Genomic DNA, 16,954 nt, shown 5'->3' on the forward strand with positions numbered 1-16,954 from the left:
AGGGGTAGTATGAGTAAAGCGACCCTGGCGGAAGATGAGACGGGCAGCAGAGTTTTGAACCGACTGGAGAGGGGAGAGGTGACTAAGTGGGAGGCCAGCAAGAAGCAGATTGCAGTAGTCTAAACGAGAGGTGACAAGGGTGTGGATGAGGGTTTTGGTAGAGTGCTCGGAAAGAAAGGGGCGGATTTTACGGATGTTGTAAAGAAAGAAACGACAGGTCTTGGCGGTCTGCTGGATATGAGCAGAGAAGGAGAGAGAAGAGTCAAAGATGACCCCAAGGTTTCGAGCTGAGGAGACAGGGAGAATGAGAGAACCATCAACAGAAATAGAAAACGGGGGGAGCGGGGAGGTGGGTTTGGGGGGGAAAATGAGAAGCTCGGTTTTGGTCATATTTAATTTCAGGTGGCGTTTCCATGCCCGGAATGCACATAAATTTATGTGCAGATCCCGCACCTTACTTTATGCACGTTGGTCCAAATTAAATCTAATTAGTGGCAATAATTGCTTGTGAAAATGCCAATTCTTGGTACTAATTGGCTTGTTATTCAATTAAATTACACACGCAAATCGGGACATGCCTAAATTTGCACACACAATTTTTGGCGACCTTTACAGAATCAGGGGGTTAATGTTGCCAACATTTTCCTTGAAATGGCAAGGACTTAGTATTTCTCCCACCTCCAAATTCATTCACATGGGACCACACATAGCCATTTACCTCAAAAAGAGTTATGCTAAGCAGAATAAAATGCAAATTCATAAGTTTCTTGGTGGGCGCAAGAAAAGGGCCTAACAGGAACATGCCAAAAGGGTTCAGAGGCAGACAGAGCAAATAATTCTTGCCATTCCTGCAAGACAAAGTATAAATCAACCCTGATGTTGCACTGCACAGAGAAAATTCTCAGAAAATATTCCAAACTAGCAGTGGTTGAGCTCCCTCCCACCCCACAACTCCCTTCCCTTCTTTACAGCTCAATTTACAGACTGAGCTGGACACACAAGGGCACCATGAATTACCCTGCCACAACAAAACTTTGTTCTCTACCAAATTCTGCATTTGACATTTTGCTAACCCTTCACATGGACAAAATCAAACGTACCAGAGTCTCATTCACAATCCCTAGAAACAGTGTTAACTGCTTATCAGATGTGCAAGGAAAATCTACTTGAAACTGGCAATGAATCTGAACTGTGTAACTGATAAATAAATCTCAATCATGCACTTACTGCTGTCATAAAGTAGCCTGGGACATTCTGAGGGGCATAATCGAACGGGGCGGGACGCCCAAGTTTTCCTGAGGACGTCCTTGCAGGACCCCCAAGTACCTCCTCAAAAAAAGCCGTGCTTACTTTACTTGTTTGTTTATTTAATTTAGGTATTCAATTATGCCCCTGCAAGCTCTATGCAGATCAAGAAACTAAATATGAACAAGTTTAAAAGGATAGTACATACAATGAATTAAAACCAAAACTTTGAGTACGACTGAATTCAATAAAATCCATGGAACCACCCAGAACACTACAAACCCTCTTCTATCCCTCATGGACCAAAGAGAAGAACCAGTATCATTAGAAAGAAGAATAGCTCAACAATAGAGCATCAAGGTAGTGTGTGTTCAGATCCACATTTGGACATCAGTGTTGGTTGATATACAACACCCTTTCTGCTCAAAGCTGTCTAGTGACTGGACTGCATCCTTGGAAGTGCCTCTTGTACCTTCAGCAGCTACGTGGTGACGTCATTCTCATTTTCTGCAGTAGAAGTGACCCATTGTTGAGTTTAAGGGGGAAAGTTATCAACATGGGCTTACATTAAGACGTATTATTTTACCACTAACTCATACTATTTTAGCACAGGTCTCACTTTATGCAATGAGACCTATTTACTAATAAATGGGGTTAACAGTAAAATAACACTTTTTAAAATGATAGCCCCCATTTATAACTTCTCCCCTAAGGCTCACAGTTTTAGACTTCATATTAACCAATGTAAGTTGAACCTCATGGCTTGAAGAAACCAGCCATTTGAGGAATGCAACCAAAAGAAGGCTACTGCTGTTCTTCCTTTCTCTCTGCTCCTTGCAAGTCTTAGTAAGTGACCCTGGAAAAGTTGGATGGTTTGTATCACACATGGTTTGATACTCTTAAGCTACTGCCACAAGTATGTGTGACAACTGCTGAATGGAGGTCTTGCCACAACTCTTCCTCTTTGATACCGTGGCAGAATCTAGTACTGCCAACAAGAGCATCTCATGCTCTGTATGTACTCTGTAGTTGCAACACATATCTAGTCCTCTTTCCTCCTATATGTAATTTGCTGCTTTATGATTATCAGGCTTATTTTCGAAAGAGAAGGGCGCCCATCTTTCGACACAAATCGGGAGATGGGCATCCTTCTCCCAGGGTCACCCAAATCGGCATAATCGAAAGCCGATTTGGGGCGTCCTCAACTGCTTTCCATCGCGGGGATGACCAAAGTTCACGGGGGCGTGTCAGAAGAGTAGCAAAGGCGGGACTGGGGCATGCCTAACACATGGGCGTCCTCGACCGATAATCGAAATAAGAAGGGTGTCCCTGACGAGCACTTGGGTGACTTTACTTGGTCCATTTTTTTTACGACCAAGCCTCAAAAAGGTGCCCGAACTGACCAGATGACCACCGGAGGGAATCAGGGATGACCTCCCCTTACTCCCCCAGTGGTCACCAACCCCCTCCCACCCTAAAAAAAACTTTTTAAATATTTTTTGCCAGCCTCTATGCCAGCCTCAAATGTCATACAGTATGCAGGTCCCTGGAACAGTTTTAGTAGGTGCAGTGCACTTCAGGCAGGCGGACCCAGGCCCACCCCCCTACTTGTTACACTTGTGGTAGTAAATATAAGCCCTTCAAAACCCACCAGAAACCCAATGTACCCACATGTAGGTGCCCCCCTTCACCCCTTAGGGCTATGATAGTGGTGTACAGTTGTGGGGAGTAGGTTTTGGGGGGCTCAGCACACAAGGTAAGGTAGCTATGCACCTGTCAGACTTGTGAGTTCTTGTACTAAGTAGAGCACTGCTGAGCCCAGAACTCGGACCAGGTTCTGCTTGGTGGATGGAAAACCCTGGGATTCACCTGCGCTGACCGCCGTTCCTCAGAGGTTGAGCCCCTAGGTGCGGGCGGCCTGCAGCACTTACAGGACGGAGCTGGAAATGGGGTGATGAATGTAACGGCCAGGCAGGCAGCAGGTCAAGAGAGTAATCCAGATGCAGGCAAAAGTCAGTAGGCAGGCGGCAGGCAAGAGAGTAGTCCAGGTACAGGCAAGTCAGTAGGCAGGCAGCAGGCAAGAGAGTAATCCAGGTACAGGCGAAAGTCAGTAGGCAGGCGGCAGGCAAGAGAGTAATCCAGGTACAGGCGAAAGTCAGCAGGCAGGCGGCAAGCAAGAGAGTAATCCAGATGCAGACGAAAGTCAGTAGGCAGGCAGCAGGCAGAAGGGTAATCCAGGTACAGGCGAAAGTCAGCAGGCAGGCGGCAGGCAAGAGAGTAATCCAGATGCAGACGAAAGTCAGTAGGCAGGCAGCAGGCAGAAGGGTAATCCAGGTACAGGTAATCCAGGTAAAGTCAGCAACGAGGGATCAGTAGATAAGAAGCAGACTACAGAGTTAGAAACACCTACCAAAGTAGAAGCCGAAGCAGGGAGAGCTCAGCTGATAAAGTGCTGGCGTCTGACATCAGCCGGGAGAAGGGGCACAGCCATAGGACAAGAACAGGGGAAGAAGGAACTGGAAGACCAATAGGAGAGAAGCAAGGGAAGCCAGGCAGAGGAAGAACAGACCCAGGTGGGTGGAAGCAAAGCAATCAAGGAGCCTGGAAGCCAGGCAGAGAGAGAGAGCAGAAACAGGTGCATGGAAGCAAAGCAATTAAGGAGCCTGCAACCACCGCTCTCTGAACAAACCCAGAGAGGACTACACACACATGGCTCAGGCAGTGCCAGTCAAGTGTGCGTGTTGACGGGACCCTTCGCAGCCTGAGGACGCCACTTGCGTTGAGGTAAGGGACATGACAGCACCTTGGAGCAATTTAGTCCACTGCAGTGCCCCCTAGGGTGCCCGGTTGGTGTACTGGCATGTGAGGGGGACCAGTACACTATGAATGCTGGCTCCTCCCATGACCAAATGGCTTGAGTTTGGTCGTTTCTGAGATGGGCATCCTTGGTTTCCATTATGACTGAAAATCAGGGACGACCATCTCTAAGGACGACCATCACTAAAGTCAACCTAAATTTCACGATTTGGGCGTCCCCGACCGTATTATTGAAACGAAAGATGGACGCCCATCTTGTTTCGGTAATTTGGGTGTCCCCGCCCCTTCGCCGGGATGTCCTGCGAGGACGTCCTCAGGAAAGCTTGGGCGCCCCTTTCGATTATGCCCCTCCACGAAAGCCAAAACTCTGCAGTAGAAAATGTACCACAGAGAAGCCGAATTTTGAACTGACGGTATCAGAATCCAGGCAGCTCTATGTAGAGGATTTAGAAAACTCTCAGACTAAACAGTCATCCGTGCCATGCACAGCAGAACCCAAATATAACTTCACAGCCAATAACTAAGCTTGCTGGAAGTTTACCAAGGGATCCACTGGAAATAGCAGGCCTTCCCTTTGGAAACATCAGGAAGTGGGAATAACTGTCTGAAAGGTGGGGAGGGGGAGGGTACCATGAGCGCTACCACAGCAGCATCCTAAAACCAAAGAGCAGAACACAGGATGCAGAATTAAAGCTGGTTCTCTTTCACTACAGTCAGGTCAGTCCCCAAAAATACTTTGGTGAAGATACAGTAAAAAAAAAAAAAAAAAAAAAGAGCAAAGCAGAAGCAGGCTGGAAAGTTCACATCCTAGCTCCAGTTCTGTCTTTCCTACTAAAAGTGTATCAAAAGTGATTTGGAGAAAGTCCAACAACCTTTAGGCTTGAAATTTCCTACACAACTTCCTCACATACCTTGCATGTTGATTTAGTAAAAAATATAATTTACCAAGACTCCAGAGTTACCTTATACTAGTATTAAAAAGTTATCACCTTTACATATATGGATCTTGGCTACATCAAAATAAATTCACTAAAGATTGATTTGTTATAGTCATGTGAGCATTTTATTTCGACACCAATGTTGCTGGACATCTGCTTTGCAGACACTGCACTGCAGACATTTTTCATTTATTACCTACTGCACCTCATTTACAGTATGTCTGAATATGGAAACCAGTGAGTCCTGGTGGGATCTCCACTCCCAAGTCAAAGCATACCCTTGTACATTTTTCACATTCTGCTGTGTAAAAAATACAATTCAAAATGCTTTAAAGCAGGAGCTTGTTTCACTGGTCTACACAACATACTTCAAAAGTCTTCTGAACTCAACTCAGAGATATGTACTAAACCCCCCTGTTGACTAATCCACGCAGTAGTGCTGACACAGCCTATTCAAAGTGAATGGGCTGTGTTGGCATTAGCGCGGCTTAGTAAACAGGGGGGTAAGTCTATTCTTATAGACCTACCAACCAGGAATTCTACTAGATCATCACGTATGTTCCTGAATCTTCAGTACCCCAGCTGTAAAGGTCTAAAATATAAATTAATATATGCTTCCAGTTTCTCCTATATAAGCATGCAAATATGGAATGAATTACCAAAATCCATAAAAACAACACATGACATAAATAATTTCCGAAAATTACTGAAAACCAACCTATTCAAAAAGGCATATCACAGAGATCCATCCTAAACACCAGTAAGAAATTTCCACCGGAACTACACAAAACGTAACCTTTAATTTTCTGATTGTTCAAACTAACCTATTTACAAATGAAGTTTATTATTTCTGTTTGTTCAAACTGATTTATCACGATTGAAGCTTATTATTTCTGATTGTTCAAACTGATTTATCACGATTGAAGTTTAATCTTATACCTTTTTACTTCTCAGCACGAAAATGAACTTTCTTTACCTGAATATCTAATCCACTCTGTCACCTCCATCTTAAATATGCATTTTCTCTTTTCCAGAATTGGTGATCACCATTACGGAACAATGTAAGCCACATTGAGCCTGCAAATAGGTGGGAAAATGTGGGATATAAATGCTACAAATAAATAAATAAATTCAGAGACTTAAACCTGGGGCTGCAAGTTACCAAGAACCGGCTCGAATCCTTATTCCCATTCTTTATTTAATCCAGTTGATGACAAGGTAAACCAAACACTTACAGTTATGTTGTGATAGATTAGGGATTCTGTACATCCAGAGCAAGTCTGTGTATGTGATTAGCCCCTCTCCCTGAGAGGAGAAACTGTTAATGCCTGGTAACTTGAATACTGAAGCATAGGACTAACAGAAATCACAGCAGCAGCAGCAGCAGCACTGGTAACCGCACAGCCTCACAGCTGCCACACAGGTAAAAAATCACTATGGCTAGCCATTTGGGAAGCTTTAATGGGCCTGGAAGCTTCTTTCTCTCAAAAACGTTTTCCTCTAATTCAACAGTCTCAAATGTTATCAGAAAAAATACCAACATTAGAGGAAAATATATTAACTATGGACACAACATTGGAGACTAATACAAAAGTTCTTCAACAAACACAAGTTAACTTAATTAAAGAAAATTTGTATCTTCAGAATAAAATAGAAACTTTGGAAAATCAGCAGAGATCTAACACAGTGAGACTGATAAATTTTCCTAAACAGGCTTCAATAGCTCCACTTATAACTTTTAAAAGATATATGACTAAAGTTCTGAAGATACCTGAACAAGCATACCCCCCGGTCTCAAAAATTTATCATCTGTTACCTTATTAAAAAAAAAAAAGGAGACAGACCAATTGGCTGATCAAGGGACTGGAATACCTTTTGATACCTTGGGGTTGAACTTAACACAGATGATAACTTGGGTTTAGTGGCAGCAACTCTTATAGTGACTTTTGTATTACAACCAGGTAGAGATTGGATTTTGAAACATTTTTTCTTCACAGAGATCAGCTTTTTTTGAATTATAAAGTTAGAATGTTTCTGGATGTCTCTAAAGTGACCCAAAAGAAGCGTCAAGAGTTTCTTAAATTACGCCCAAAAGTTATACAATTGGGCGGTGTCTTCTGGTTGAATTTTCCTTGTAAATGTGTGATAAAATTAAATTCTGTTAAATATGTGTTTTTTGATCCTAAACAATTTAGTTCTTTCTTAGATTCTAAAATAGCCTTGACCTCTTCTGTACAACCAAGAACAACAATAACATCTACTCCGTAATTTAAGAAGAAAAATTCCTGGAGCTCCCTTTTAGCCTCCTATTTCTTTATAGGAAGAATTATTCTTTGCTTTTCCACAGATAATAGTGATATGCCTCCAACTAATTGTGGACTAAAGATGAATAATATGAAAAGTAATATGGAAACTTATATTATATCATATTTTCCTTTTTCCTTTCTTTGGAATTTTATGTTAACTATTTTGAGAATATGGAAATTTGAACAGAATTATTCATCTTTTCTGTATCAAGATGTGTTCTTGAATTTATTGTAAATTTGCAAACTAAAATAATAATAAAAAAAATCACTATGGCTTATTACCCTGAGAGGAAAAATAATACAAGTAGTAGTTTACTGCCTCAACATGGAGAGTTCAAGTCCTCAAAGAGAAAAAGAAAGAAAAAAGTAGGGGTGGACAATGTTCTTCCACACATCAAGAAAAATGTATTTGGAACCAATTGTTTTAAAGGCACCACAGATATAGAGACCTGACACAGGTAAAGAATTGCCTTCCTCAGGTGTTACACAGCCTGCTCGATGTTATCCAAGTGTACAGATCAAAGTGATGGTGCACAAAAGAGAACTAATCTCAGCTCAATCAATATAGCCACGCTTAGACACAACGGGTGATATTTTGAGTTCCTGTGCTTCAGAATATCACCTCTTGTGTCTAAGCACAGCTATATTAAGAACATAAGAACATACGAATTGCCATACTGGATCAGACCAATGCTCCATCTAGCCCAGTATGATTGAACTGAGAGCGTGTAATATCAATATATATAAACGGCAAGTGACTGTACTCACTGCAAATGCGCAGTAGAGACTTCCCTCTCTGTCCCGCCCCCGCGTCAATACGTGATGACGGGGGGGCGGGACAGAGAGGGAAACTGCGCCGCCGACATTGCTACCGCTCCCCCCCCCCACTCGGAGTCGCCGCCGCCACCCCTCCACCCGGCCCGGGCCCTCTCTTCCCTTCTGAACTTACAGATCCATTCGCCGAACGCAGCAACGCACATCAGCTGAACTGCAGTGAGCCCTTCCTTATTTGCCTGTGGCCCCGCCCTCCTGTGACGTAACGTCAGCGAGGGCGGGACACACACAGGCAGAGAAGGAAGGGGCAGCTCAGCTGATGTGCGTTGCTGCGTTCGGCGAATGGATCTGTAAGTTCAGAAGTGAAGAGAGGGCCCAGACCGGGTGGAGGGGTGGCGGCGGCGACGACTTCGAGGGGGGGGAGCAGTGGCGACTTCGCGGGGGGGGAGGGGAGCGGTGGTGACCGCGGGGGGAGGAAAACCTCTATACCAGCCCGTTTTTACGGGCTCAACGGCTAGTTTGTACATAGTGCACACATGTGTGCACCGTTATGCATGTGCAAATAGCCTCCCTACCTCAATCTATAAAGTTGGGTACCAAACTTTACATTTAGGGTGCAAAGTTGCATGTGCAGTTTATAGAATAAGGTCAGTTATGCACCTAACTTAATGGTTTAATGAGATGCTAATTGGTTTTAACAACCAATTGACAATTATTGGTGTTAATTGGCACTAATTCTATAAACTGGGCGTGCAATTGCCATAGTGTGCAGCTGCAAGGGGGGCATGGACCTGGGAGGAACATGGGCAGGTCAGGGGTGTGCCTAGGATTTACACACACAAGTTATAGAATACTATCAGTTACACGCCGAATTGCCTACAGATAGGCGCAAGCATTTACACCAGCCTCCTGGCTGACGTAAGTGCTCACACCTAACATTAAATGCAGAATTGCAGACTTGGCTAGTATTCTATAACAGAAGTTCTGTGTGGAAATGCAATTATGCAATTCCCGCCGAGTTCTATATATCGTGACTAGCATTCTGCGCTGAAATCCAAGTGTATTCTATAACTACAGTCATAACATTATTGGCTTAACAAGCCAATCAGCATTTTTAACAACATTTAACAAGAAATAATGAGCACTAATTGGCAATAATTAGAATTTACGTGCATAACTCGCGAAGCATATTCTGTAATGCACAGCACATAAATTCTAATATGTGGAGCCAAAAGGGTCGTGGTTATGGGCATGAAAATGGGTGTTTCATGGGCATTCCAAAATTTACACCCATAGTTATAGAATGAGTTATTTATTTGTTTATTAGGATTTATTTACTGCCTCTTTGAAGGAATTCACTCAAGGCGGTGTACAGTAAGAATAGATGAAACATGAGCAGTAAGCAATTACAGCAGTAAAAATATTCAAATAACAATACAAAGTATGGCATAGTATACTACTTACAATGTCAACACAATATGTAATAGAACAATTTAATTGATAGTGAAGGGTAAAGCAAAGATGGAACATATAAAATAGGTAAAAGAGAAAGAAGAGTTAGAAAGTAAGGACTATGGACTAGTGTGCATAAATCTCTGCAAAGGGATTTATGCCACATTTTTGTTGGTGTAAATAGAGGCGCGTAGTTTTAGGCACTGGGATAGCAACTAAGCATACTCTATATACTGTGCCTAAATCTAGGTGCCGCTTATAGAATGCTCTTAGGTTGGGCGGATATATAGAGAATCTGGCCCTTCATGCTTAGCGCTCATCATCCCAGCGCCTAAAATCCGGCACCCTTTCCTCAATTTACCCCTATGTGCACATAGTGGACAGAACTCAATTAATGGTGCTGAAAATTTGGCGCCAAAAAACATGAGCACTAAGAGCTATTTTATAAAGGGAGCGTGCCCTAGCCTTCAATTATCTCTGGGTGCTGATCTCCAGGAATGTGCGTTTCAGGTGCTCCAAAGGGCCTATTTCACTCAGATATAGTTGTGCAGGGCAGGGGGAATGCCCTCTCCGAATTATGTTTATTGCTCAGGGAGGACAATACTTTCTATCATGCCATGTGGGCTTTTACATTTATCTAACAGTTCTGGTCAGGGGTAGACTCCTATTTGAGTGGCTTGTTCCGCCAGAGACTCCAATTTATTGTGGATCTGGGTGTTTTGATCAGATGGGAGGAATGGAAGAGGTGGGTAAAGACAGACAGATTCTTCTTTGAAAGTTTATTGTGGTGGGGAAAAAGAGACTCCATCTTTCTGGTCTTGGTGAGCACGTGTTCATACTCTGGCACTGTGGGAGGCCAGAGGTGCACTTGCAACTGTGAAACAAGTAAATAAATTTCTCTATTTGGGATTCCTATCTGCAATCAATATCCCCTGCTGCCAGGAGTTTGATTCTGAATCATTTATATTCCCAGGCTTGATGCTAGGAATTTTGTTTTGCGCTATTGTGTTTGTATTTTTTGAACCCTCCATGAGGCATGGGTTTTGGGGGGGAGAGGTTAGGATTTTGTTTGGGGGACAGTGATATTTGTTCGCTTGATAGCAGGAAGATATGAGAGTCCAGGTTTCTTGCCATTTTTCCTTTTTGTATTTTGCAGTTTTTCTGTATGGCAGAATATTACTGTTCTTTCATAAAACAGTTTAAACATAAAGGGAGTGTGCCCTTTATAGAATAGTGTTTGGTGCGGATCCCGCGCCTAACTTTTGGGTACTGTACTTACACCTGCTAAAAGTAGGTGCAAATGTCGGTGCTCAACTTGGACACGCTTCAATTGAATTCTATAAATCCGTGTGCAACTTTTTAAATTCCTCCAACACGCCCCTTTCCAGATATACACAATTGAAGTTAGGTGCCGTGCTTTATAGAATAGCGCACAAATTTATAAGACTGCCAATTAACATCAGTTATTGGTACTTAGCACCTTGATGTTTCCCAGTTTGTTAGTCAATTTATATATGCACATATCTGTCATGCACACACAAAGTTGGAAGTAGAAATTTGGGCAAAATATAAAGGCTCTGAGAGCATGCATACTCTTTCCCAATAATGCACATTATTATCGGCAAATAATATTCATTTAAAACAGCAGTCCTTATACAGTATAAAGACAGTATCAGAGAGCAGCAGATCTCTGCCTTATATAGACACCAGGCTAAAAAGGCTTTACATTGTATAATACTGAAGAGTTCTATAATGTAACTATTAATCTCTCTCATTACTTAGCTATTAAGTAGATGATGGATTTCTTCTTCATCTAGACCAGCCTTGAATGACAATAGTTACCTCTCTTGGAAGCTGTGTAAGCATCTACATGCACCTAATGCACTCCAAAATGGAGTTACCGCATGGCTCTAGTGGTAATTTCATTTTTACTGTGCGTCCAATATGCGTAGCCGAAAAATAATTTTTATTTCCTGCCCTGCGTATCGGACGCGTGCCAAGTGGCATTTGGCACGCATAGGTCATTACCGCCCAGTTACCACGTGAGACTTTACTGCTAGGTCAATGGCTGGAGGTAAGGTCTCAGCCCCAAAATGGGCGCGCAGCAATTTTGATTTTGCCGCATGTCCATTTTCGGCAAAAAATTAAAAAAGGTCTTTTTTACAGGTACGCTGAAAAATGATTCTGCGCGCGCCCAAAACCCACACCTACACTACCACAGGCCATTTTTCAGTGCACCTTAGTAAAAGGACCCCTCTAATAGCTATTTCCTAACCCATAGAAATTTCTTCCCATTCTCCTCATTAATGACTGATTAAGACTGCCTCATTAATGAAGAATTTTCCTTTTGCTCATGGAATGTTGAAAGTAAGGGATCCGTTCCATCTTTTATTGCCTTCTTTTATTGGCATTAGATACAATAATTTTGGAGTTGTCTTTCTGTTTTCAGGCACCGCATATTTGGCTTTCCCTTCCTCTGGATTTCGTGGGTCTTCCAGTTACTTCTCCTTTAGGATCAGTTAAAGACTTTCTTGTTTAAACAGTCTATGTCATAATTCTCATTTCTGGTTATAATGTCTTCTTTTGTTAAACTGCTTTGAACCTCTGTTTACAGGGAGTTGGTATACAAGAAATACATCATATCGCATCACAAGAGTAGAGGGCTACTCTTTTCTTATTGCATATACCAGTCTAGACAATTATGTTTCCACTGCAGTAAATCTTGGGGAATCCATCCTCACTGTGGATGCTCAGCTATAATAATATTAACATTAACCAGGCTTATGTTTAGAGATACTTTCTTTTCTGATTTGACTGAGCTCAAAATTGCATACAGGCCTGGTGTTAAGCTTAATTTCATTCCCTAAACGTCAGTGCTAGCCCTGATTTTCATTTGAACAAAATCTGTTGGCCATCTGCCACCTGTGTATTTATTTTTGTGCTGCTTGTACAAGACTGGTTCTGGAGGAGTAAAGGTCTTTATCTCAGTTGCTTGTGTCAGCTTTCATACACCGAGGTAGGTTAGAAGCTAAGACCACCAGCTCTGTCTTAGGAAGCCCACATGCCAGTATGTGCTAAAATGCTTCTTTTGACATGGTCGTATTTAATTCCTGCTGCTCCAGACTCCAGCTAGGATTTTGTCTGGCTCTAGTTCTGCAGATGATTATTTTTATCTATTTATTTCTTTTTTTTATAGGAATTTAGTCCTTTTGGGCATCAACTCTGCTTTTTCTGATTAATTTATTTTACTTTACACTAGACTTATATCCCACTAATACCGTAATAGTTTAAAGCAGGTCACAGGAAAAGAGAGTGAAACATACATTCAGAAGGTAAAATCAAGCTTTTTAAGAGCGCAATAATTTCAAAATTTCTATCTGAAACCCAAATTAATGCATTACAATATTTCTGAAATAAAAAAAGCCTTCAGTAACTTCCTAAAAAGCAAATAATTACTCATCATTCGAAGTTCTAATGGCTGTGAGTTCCAAAAGGATACAGCTTTATAAAGAAAAGAGTTGGACAACAGTCTTTTGAACCTAAAATTATGAACTGACGGAAAATGTAACAACATTGGGCCTTGTTTACTAAGGTGCTTTAGCATTTTTAACGTGTCTACAGTTAGCACACATGCTAACCGTGTAGGCGCCTATAGGGATATTGTAGGCACGTAAACTGTTAATGCACTTACATGGTTAACTCGCCTATAACGTAGCTTAGTAAACAGAGCTCATTGTCTCTTTAGGCGGTCAGACATAAATCTAGTAGAGATATTGACCATTTTTATGAGATAATATGGGGTTTCACCTTGTAGAATGCTGAAAACTATAGGACCTAATTTAAACTGTATCCGCAGCTCCACTGGCAAAACAATCACATGGCAGGGTAGATATTCAGCCAGCAGTGGTGAGCGGTTTTTTAGTCGCCACTGGTGCTATTGTCAGATATTCAATGCCGGGCCATGCCCAGGTACCGGCATTGAATATCCAGGTATATGCAGCCGGCTATGTCTTATGCAATTAAGGGGCCCTTTTACCAAAGGACTGTAGGAGTTGTGCCAGCTTGATGTGTGGTAATTCAGCCCTACTGCTGGGCTTGTCCATGAGCCTGGCAGTAGTTCTGGGTCTCCCGCACTCCATTTCCGGTGCTAGAAAATACACTTGTATTTTCTAGCACTGGAGGGTGTGTCTGGCAGTAATCCGGCAGCGCCAGTGACCACCAGAGCCCTCACCTCCTTCTAAATACGAGGTGGTAGGGGCTCTGGCAATAAATGGACACATGGCAATTTTTTAATTACCATATGGCCATTTACTGGTCCTTTAAAGAAAAGGTCTTCTTACCGGCGGCAGTACAAGGTGGCCTCGGAGTGCAGCAATCCCACATGCAGACGCCACCACTGGCCACCTTTTACTGCCATTTGGTAAAAGGGCCCTTAAGTGTGATATTCCGCACTTAACTGCCTAAGTGCCGACTCTGCCGTGGACCACCCACAAAAGAGCTTTCTTTGCATTTAGAAGTCTAACCAAGTAAGTGCCACTGAATATCAGCAGATAGCCCTACACGAGCAATTCAACCGCCCAGGAGCTGTTTCTGGACAGACAGAAGCCAGTGATGCTGAGAGGAGCTGAAAAGCAATGAGTAAACTTATGATCCAAATTTTCTAGTTCGGTTGTTGTGACCTTATTTTCCACAACAGCCACTTTGTTCTAGTTAACAGCATCTTCTTGATATCTCTACTTTCAGGCAGATAAAGCTCGAGAGCATTCAAAAGAGGACCTTCAGTAATACAGACCCCTATCTCTGGAACAGTCTTCCAATTTCTCTGAGATTACAGGAGTTTTTATCGGCGTTCAAAGCCGAACTAAAAACTTACCTGAGACGTAAGGCATGAGCGCTGTAGAAAATCCTGGAGAGCATTGTATCCCTATCTTACTGTCCCTTCTTTCTCCTTTCCTATCCTAATGGAATTCTGCTTTCTCTTTTTTCCTTTTTCTTGTTTGATTTCTTCCTTTTTTTTTTCTTTTTTAATGTGATTACATACGTAAAGCGCTCAGATAAATTCTGATGGGTGGTATATCAAATAAGAAAGAAACTTGAAACTTGATAAGTAGCCTCTTCGCACCTCCAACCCCAATTGAGCAGAAGAGAGCACAGAGCTGAGGAGGGGGTGGGAGTGCTAAAGGAAAGAGAAATAGGTAGGCAAGGAAGAAAACAGGCAGCCCAGCAGAGAGAAGGCTGTGTGAATCCTGGTGCCAGAAAAGCAGCCTCGGTGAATTCGCTGAGGAAAAGCAGTGCCAGTAAAGAGCAGGAAGGAGAAGGAACAATGCAGAGGGAGAGCCCAGCGAACTGTAGCCAATATTTTACCAAAAGTAACCCCCCCCCCCCCCCCCCCAACTATCTGGGTGAAAAAAAGTTCACAAAAATAACAAAAGGAGTTGCAGGAATTCCAGCAAATCAAAATACTACACCAAAAAGGGGGGGGGGGGCTAATGTTGATTGCACCTAATAAAATAATATTTAAAAATTTACACATACAGATTTTTGTTAGGATTCCTTCATACACATATATAAAATGTGAATATAGTCAAAGGACCCAGCATAACATCTGCTGACATGGTTTTGTGACTTTCTCCTCTCATAGAATCATCTGCCTACACTGAACTGTGTGTACGCCACACAAAAATGTTTAAGAATGTAAATAAAAGTAAACACATATGCCTGTCAATCCCATAATCAAGCAGCTGGTTGAAAAACTAATCTTGCAAAGCAATGAATACCAGCTGGTGGACTTTGGGATTGCCAGATATATAAATGTACATTCACACGTAGCCTGCCTTTCACTTAGGAGATTAAGGTAGCCCCACAGGTGCTACATAAAAGGAAAAAATAACCCTGGGAACTTAGAAAAGATGAGAACAAACAGGAAAATAGCCAGTACAGTAATAGTTAAGGGTCTAGGTGGCATGGGTGAGGCAAATACCTCAAGACCTGAGCCAGAGTAGCAAGAAAATGAAAACACATGAACCCTGAGATAATAAAACATCTTTATTGATGATTCCCCTAGAATTGAGAATGAATGTGACTGTTGAGCAGACTGGATAGAGTAGACCATTCAGGTCTTTATCTGCCATCACTTACTATTTTTTCTTTTTTAGCATTTGTATCCCATATTTTCCCACCATTTGCAGGCTCAATGTGGCTTACATTTGCCGTAATGGCTGTTGCCATTTCCGGGTAACAGAATTACAAATGGTATTGTGTTAAGGTGCATACATACATGGTAATATACACGGAACGTAACATACATGGAACAGATCATAATATATGTATATAACATATGCATACATACATGGCAAAGAAGAATACATTATGGTAGAGCAAGAAGGTTCCTGAATGGTATAGTGGATTGTAACATATGTTAGGTCTTCGACTATAGATATCATAGTCAATATAGGGATTGAATTATTGATGGTTGTTCATTAGTAGCGAAGAGGATAATCAGTCAAGTATTAAGATTTTGTTATTATCCGCATCGTGTAGAGTCTTATTATATAGTATTTAAGATGGATGTTTATGGTATGCCTTTTTGAACAGATCAGTTTTCAATAGCCTTCGGAAGATAGTTAGGTCTTGCGTTGTTTTTGTGGCCTTCGGTAGTGCATTCCATAGCTGTGTGCAAATGTAAGAGAAACTGGTCGCATATGTGGATTTATACTTTAACCCTTTACAGTTGGGGTAATGTAGGTTGAGGAATGAGCGTGCTGATCTTTTTGTGTTCCTGGTTGGCAGGTCTATGAGATCTGTCATATATGTCGGGGCTTCCCCGTTGATGATTTTTTGGACCAGGGTACAAACTTTGAATTCAATTCGTTCTTTTAATGGAAGCCAGTGTAGTTTTTCTCTTAGGGGGTTGGCACTTTCATATTTCGCTTTCCCAAATATGAGTCTGGCTGCTGTGTTTTGAGCGGTTTGAAGCTTCTTAATGATTTGTTCTTTGCATCCAGCATAGATGGCATTACAGTAATACTATGTTACTATGTTAATAAATTACATAAAGGAAAGAGGAAAAGAAGGCTGCTCTGGTTCTCAAATGTATAGCCGAAAAGGTAAGAGAAAGGAGGTTAGACTTCATACGATATAGGATGTCTCAGAAAGAAGAAGACAGGTGAGAATACCTGGACAAGCTAAGAGAAGCTGGAAAAGCTGTCAGGACAGTGAAGAGGCAAATGGAAGAAAAGATAGCTAATATGGTAAAATTGAGGGATAAGACGTTTTTCAGATATGTAAGCAACAGGAAGAAATGCCAAAATAGCATTGTAAGGCTCAAAGCAGAAGGAGAGGAATATGTGAAAGCTGATAAGGATCAAGCTGAACTGCTTAACATTTATTTCTGTTCTGTGTTCACGGATGAAAGGCCAAGGG

Source organism: Microcaecilia unicolor, chromosome 5, assembly GCF_901765095.1.
Source record: "Microcaecilia unicolor chromosome 5, aMicUni1.1, whole genome shotgun sequence".
NCBI lineage: Eukaryota > Metazoa > Chordata > Amphibia > Gymnophiona > Siphonopidae > Microcaecilia > Microcaecilia unicolor.